Source organism: Boleophthalmus pectinirostris, unplaced genomic scaffold, assembly GCF_026225935.1.
Source record: "Boleophthalmus pectinirostris isolate CB_2022bp ecotype Guang Dong unplaced genomic scaffold, ASM2622593v1 HiC_scaffold_7, whole genome shotgun sequence".
NCBI lineage: Eukaryota > Metazoa > Chordata > Actinopteri > Gobiiformes > Gobiidae > Boleophthalmus > Boleophthalmus pectinirostris.
Window position 1 is genome coordinate 39,758,147 of NW_026571473.1, and position 6,000 is coordinate 39,764,146.

The window sequence follows — 6,000 nt, forward strand, 5'->3', positions numbered from 1 at the left end:
TTATCTTTTTATTTTTTTTGGAACTTATTTTTATTAAATAAATTTGGTGCAAGCCACATAATTATGAAACAGCAGCAAGGATGCAACACAAGTAAACTGATAACACAGTGACAGTATAGATACAGTCACACACAGTCTCCTCATTCATCTTTCATCATCTACACACACACACACACTACAACAAAAATCCTACAAAAGACAGTCGTCCTTTTGACATATAGGCCTGAATTGAAGCCCATTTGTCCATGAATAAATCTGTCTTCATTTGTAACCTTGCAGTTATTTGCTCCATATGATCTACATCCTTTATTTTATTTTTCCACTGGGTGATTGTGGGGGGCAGCGGCCTGAGCCAGGAAACCGTTATCATTTTTTTTGCAATTAAAATAAAATTTTCAGCAAATTAAAATGGCTATTTGTTCTTAGGTTGTTTGGAAAAATTCCCAACAGAACACTACATGGCTCTAATATAATTTTGATCCCCAAACAGTTTTCAATTTCGCATTGCACGTCCCTCCAAAATGTTGTTAGTTTAGGACAATCCCAGAATATGTGGGAATGATCCTCCACCAGACCACAGCCCCTCCAGCATCTGTCTGAGGTTCCACCAAACTGACATGTAATAAAAGGAGTTCTAAACAATCTAATTTTAGTTTTCCATTCAAATTCATTTAGTACTGGGCTGTTTGTAATTTTATATCCCTCCCGAAGTGTCCGATCCCAGTCCTCATCCTTAATTATTGTCTTCATTTCTAATTCCCCTTTCTCCTTAATATGCAGTGTTTTCTCTGTGGTAGCATCTTGTAATATTTTGTAGATATGAGATATATATTTGCTAGTAATAGATTTTTTTATCACGGATGTAAAAAAGATTTCTATATTTGTAGGTGGAGCCTGCAAAGCATCCAGCACTGTGTTCTTATTTAGATAATGTCTCAGTTGTAGATATTTAAAGAAATCTTGGCTTGGGAGGTCATATTTTTGTTGTAGTTGCTGAAAAGACATCAAGCTTCCATCCTCAAACACTTGAGCCAACATAATCAGGCCTTTTTTGGCCCAGTTGCTTAGATTTGATGCAGGGGAAAATTCGGAATTATGATTGATTCGTATTAATCTATACATTGATTTAGGAAGGTTCAGTGTCCTTTTGACAGTTGACCATATGGACAAAACATTGTTCACCAGCTCATTTGTAACCTTACTTTTTGACCATGCATCCTGGTTTATAAATGGAAAAGTGTCAAGAAAGATATTTGGACAATCACCTTGTTCCATATTACACCATATTGTTTCTTCTTCTTGAGAAATCCAAACAATCATTGATCTAATTTGGGAGGCCAGATAATAATTTCTCAGATTTGGTACATTCAGGCCTCCTAACTCTTTAGGACACATAAGTGTTTTAAGTTTAATCCTTGGACGTTTGTTCTGCCATATAAATTTTGAGAGCCATTTGTTTAGAGTTGTAAATGTGGATAATGGTATTTTTATAGGTAATGACTGAAATAGAAAGAGCGACCTTGGTAGTATATTCATTCTTATAGTTTCTACTCTCCCTACAAGTGACAGAGGCAGAATTTCCCACCTTGTAAGATCTTTTTTAATTTCATCCATTAATATCCCATAGTTGGATTTAAACAGCTGTGACATTTGTGGAGTAATAATGATTCCAAGATATCTGAATCCCTGATTACTAATCTTGAATTGAAATCTACTACTTAGGTCTGTTGGCCAGTGGCCCCTTAGCATCATTGCCTCTGATTTTGATTGGTTTATTTGATAGCCAGAGAGCTTGTCATATATCTCCAAAGATTTAATAAGTGCTGGTATGGATGTTGCTGGTTCACTAATATATGTCAAAATATCATCAGCGAATAGAGAGATCTTATGTTCATTCTTGTTTTTGTCACAGATGCCCTTAATATTTTTGTTCATCCTGATTAACCCTTGTGCTATCCTCAGATCAGTCCAGTATATTGTAATAATAATGATATTATTATTTAATACTACTACTACTACTACTACTACTACTACTACTACTACTACTACTACTACTACTACTACTACTAATAATAATAATAATAATAATTACATGGGCTAAACCAGGACTAAACTATGACTAAACATGGGCTAAACATGGACTAAACATGGGGAAAACTAGGAGGTCAGGGACCGGCCTCCTGCTGGTGCCCAGAGTCAGAACTACACATGGGCTAAACCAGGACTCAACCTGGAGTAAACATGGGCTAAACTTTTGCATGCTATTACTTTTTATTTATTTTGTATCTACTTGACTATATTTGCCGTAATAAAATTGGGTAAAAGGTTTATCTAGGAGATTGATGAAAGCAGTGTGATCAAACCATTCAAATGTTGTTGTTATAACTTCTTTCCCTAATTTAGGAGTTCACTTTAATTTTTACTACACCAAAACCGTAATTTCATAAAGAAAAACAACAACAACAGCAACAACAACAAAACAGTGAATAATCAGCGTATGATCCTGCCTGGTCAACCCAGTGTTTGTCCTGTAGGTGGCAGTAATGCGCCTTATCTACGCATGTCCACTTTTAAGGCTACTTCCTATGAATTTTACAGCTAAAACAAAATGCTCTGTTTGTTTGTATTAAATTAAATTAAATTAAATTAAATTAAAACATTTAAGCATTGAACAGAAAATAGAAGTTAGGCTGTATCCCGCTGGTTTATGCTGCGTCTTTGGCGATAAACAGCGTCTGAACACAACCGCGATCGCAATGAGGTGACGTTTCCTTTCTAGAGACATGTTAAACATAAAAAAAAAATAGCGATATGCATTCGTAAACGTGATTTCAAAATATTCGTAGTACTTTAATCAAATACTGAGTCATGCTTTACGGTTTAGCGCTTAAATATATACTTGTGTTTGTGTATTGGCAACGTGTCAGGATGGCCGAGTCGTCTAAGGCGCCAGACTCAAGGATAATCTCCTTCCTGGACTTCTGGTCTCCGACTGGAGGCGTGGGTTCGAATCCCACTTCTGACACATACCTTTTCTTGACTTCAGACACATAAATCTAATACTGTCTTTTGATTTACGATGTAATAATTTGTACATAGTATATATTTAAAACCTGACTCGCCCGTAGTGACCAGGGACCCTCGGCATCTCGCGCGTGTGTGCGAGACGCGGGCTGATCATTGCCGCTTGCGGCTATATTTATTATTATTATTATTATTATTATTATGCATAATAATGATCAAAAGTGCATATTGTTGGTACTGCAAAACTTACAAGTTGTAAAATTATTCATATATATATATTATTTATTTATTTATTTTTTATTACACTTTGTTACACATACAAAAGGTTAAAAACAAAGAAAATCATTTATTGGAGATTGAATTACAACACATCTAAATAATAATATGCACATGAAATGACACAATGTCACAACAAGAAAAAGAAGAAGAAGAAGAGGCAATAGGAGCTCTGGGCAAGTCCTGCCAAGTGCTGCAACATGAGCACAGACGTCACAAGACGTCAGAGGCTTTTCTTTGACTCTATTTTATCAGGTTGTTGTTGTTGTTGTCATTGTCGTCGTCGTCGTCGTGGCCAAGGTGACAGGATGACATTTCTTCATACACAGGTATGAATCTTATCTCATAACATGTCCTCATACACATGATGTGGATCTGAAGGAGTGACATGTTCTGGTCCATGTTTTGCAAGAAAACAACTGACCTATAAGATAAATAAGTCAAATTTAACACACACACACACACACTTAAATAACCAAGTAACATGGTAAAATAATGAGTGTGGTGGACTCACGTGACACATTGAGAATCATGCTCGTCTGGTTAGTTCTGAATCCGTCTGTCACATGATCAGAAGCTCTACACCATATCAGGAGTCCACGATGGGCTTCTGTCAGAGTCACGTTGTGTGTGATTGTAGTGTTTTATATATATATATATATATATATATATATATATATATATATATATATATATATATATATATGTCCCCTGTGCGTCCGTGACTATTTTGTGGTCTGTAACAACAGTCCCATCACGGTTTTGCCCGAGGTTCCACGTGAGCCGAGGGAAGTGAAGAGGACAGGGCGTGACAGCTGAGCAGGTAATAGTCAACAATTACAATGAAAACCAAACAAAAATAAAAATAAATAAAACAGATACACGTTGTCTCTGGGAGTGTTTATCATTAGAAATACTCGTGTACTATGTATTGCATGTGTCTTGCGTTTGCCCCACAGCATAGATTTAGCACACTCACTATAATAATAGCAGAAAACACCACCATCACCATTCTGAAAAGAAACCATATTTAAAGAAATACAACATACAGGCAGGCAGGCAGGCAGGCACGCGCACACACACACACGCACGCACGCACATACGCGCATAACCGCATACGCACATACGCGCTAGCTACTGTATTCCAGAGTCAGCAGAGTAGTCAAATTTTTGGCCTATTTATTAAACTCCACTAGCCTGATTCATCAGCGCACGGTTTCACGCCGCGGTTTCTACTCGGTATATTATATACTCGATAAACCGTATTCTTGATTCCTGACCTAGTCGCTGGAGAGAAATGAAAATTGAGTGGAGGCACTAAGTGGCACCAGCCTGGGTAAAAAAAACTCCACCACCACCACGACCTTATCCTTTGTCTGTCTGTCTGTCTGTCTGTCTGTCTGTCTGTCTGCTGCTGCTGTCCTTCTGTCAGTCCTATAAAAGAAAAAAAAGTTCCAAGTACAATTTTAAGCATGGATCCACGGCAGCCTGGGGCTCATGGAGGATCACAGGGGGCTTCTAGAGCAGCACAAGCACAAGGAAGAGGAACACAAGCCACCGCGGAGGTTATGGATATTATCATAAGAGCCGCAGTGGAAAGCGGACAGAGCGAAGCCTCGCTGCGGACGATGCGCGATGCCATGTTAGAGATGGTCCTCGTGTGTGACACGCAGCCTCCTTTCGCTCTACTGCATGAGTTCAAACTGTCACGCTATCACGAAGGCGCACACTCGGTCAATTCTGGAGGCAATCAGTTTCTGAACACACTACTGCAAAATGTTCGACTGTACCCGGAAGAGTACCCCACCTATTGGCTTCTGTTAAGAAAGGCCAGCAGGGTCTGCTCCCGCTATTTTCGTGCAGTTATGAGAGCAGCAAATGAAGAAGAAGAAGAAGAACAAGAAGAACAAGAAAAAGAAGGAGAAGAAGACAGACATCAGGACCAACCAGCACCACTACCAGTTAACCCGCAGGAACACTGTGACATACGAGTGATCTTTGAAATGGATCGAGATCGCAAAGAGGTCAGAAACATTGTGACCACAGAGAACTGCCCCCCACCAATGAGAAATGCAGTGTCTCTAGGGACTGTAGACTTTGACCTTGAGGAAATGTGGAACATTTTAAAGATAAACTCTGCCTACATATTCTGCCTCACTTTTGTACCTGGCCACAGGTTTACACCAGTAGTGTTGCCATGAATGAAGCGAAATGAAGAAGCACCAATCTGAAAAGTTTTTGCTTTGTTAGTAGTAGTAGTAGTAGTAGTAGTAGTAGTAGTAGTAGTAGTAGTAGTAGTAGTAGTACATTGTTATATTGTTATTACAAGACATGTTTATCTTTTATGTATTACAGTGATTATTGTCATGAATGTAATAAACAAAATGAATCACAAAGGCTTGAGTTTTACATTAACTTATTTTATTAATATTTTTTATAATTTATAAAAATATGGCCAAGGTGCTCATAAGCATTGAAACACAAAGACTTTACAACTTAAAACATTGGCCTGTCTTCCATAGACCAGCAGCTGCTGTTGCTCTTGTTCTTCTGCAGGTTAGACCCTGAGGCCATCTCCTTCTTCAGGAGCGTGTTGACCTTGAGCTCTGGTCTACTGCTGCTGCTGCTGCTGCTGCTGCTGCTGCTGCTGCTGCTGCTGCTGCTGCTGCTGCTGCTGCTGCTGCTGCTGCTGCTGCTGCT

General features: G+C 38.7%; 1 protein-coding gene and 1 non-coding gene across 2 annotated transcripts in view; one reads left to right on the forward strand and one right to left on the reverse strand.

Moving 5' to 3' along the window:
* Positions 1-6,000, reverse strand: part of LOC110168541 (zinc finger and SCAN domain-containing protein 2-like) — a 126,925-nt gene that overhangs the window by 64,307 nt on the left and 56,618 nt on the right. The window lies entirely within an intron of this gene.
* Positions 2,923-3,025, forward strand: trnal-caa (transfer RNA leucine (anticodon CAA)). The gene is given in 2 exon segments: positions 2,923-2,960; positions 2,980-3,025. It is a non-coding gene; the product is annotated as a tRNA-Leu (tRNA).